Raw genomic sequence first — 1,033 nt, 5'->3', positions numbered from 1 at the left:
AGTTTGTTGGTTCTCAATAAGGTTTCTGATTCATACTTTTGCATTGTGAATAGATCATCATTTGAACATAAGTAATCATATGACAATATCTATATATGTTGCTGTTATGAGAATAATCATGATGCCCTCATGTCCGTATTTTATTTTTATCGACGCCTCTACCTCTAAACATGGGGACATATTTATTGTTATCGGCTTTCGCTTGAGGACAAGCGAGGTCTAAACTTGGGGGAGTTGATACGTCCATTTTGCATCATGCTTTTATATCGATATTTATTGCATTATGGGATGTTATTTCACATTATGTCACAATACTTATGGCTATTCTCTCTTATTTTATAAGGTTTACATAAGGAGGGAGAATGCCGGCAACTGGAATTCTGGGCTGGAAAAGGAGCAAATATTAGAGACCTATTCTGCACAACTCCAAAAGTCCTGAAACTCCACGGAATACCTTATAATAAATAATGAAAAATCCTCGCCAAAGATGAAGACCAGGGGGGCCACACCCTTTTCACGAGGGTGGGGGGCGCGCGCCCTACCTCGTGGGCCCCCTGGTGGCTCTTCGATGAACATCTTCTCCTATATGAAGTCTTTCGTCGAGAAAAAAAAGCAACCTTTCGGGACGAAACTCCGCCGCCACGAGGCAGAACCTTGGCGGATCCAATCTAGAGCTCCGACAGAGCTGTTCTGCCGGGGAAACTTCCCTCCCGGAGGGGGAAATCATCGCCATCGTCATCACCAACGCTCCTCTCATCGGGAGAGGGCAATCTCCATCAACATCTTCATCAGCACCATCTCATCTCAAAACCCTAGTTCATCTCTTGTATCCAATTCTTGTCTCCAAGTCCGGGATTGGTGCTAGTAGGTTGCTAGTAGTGTTAATTACTCATTGTAGTTGATGCTAGTTGGTTTAATTGGTGGAAGAACATATGTTCAGATCCTTTATGCATATTATTACCCCTCTGATTATGAACATGAATATGCTTTGTGAGTAGTTACGTTTGTTCCTGAGGACAAGGGAGAAGTCTTG

Source organism: Triticum urartu, chromosome 1 (genome assembly GCF_003073215.2).
Source record: "Triticum urartu cultivar G1812 chromosome 1, Tu2.1, whole genome shotgun sequence".
Lineage (NCBI taxonomy): Eukaryota > Viridiplantae > Streptophyta > Magnoliopsida > Poales > Poaceae > Triticum > Triticum urartu.
This window is presented reverse-complemented; position numbering follows the sequence as displayed.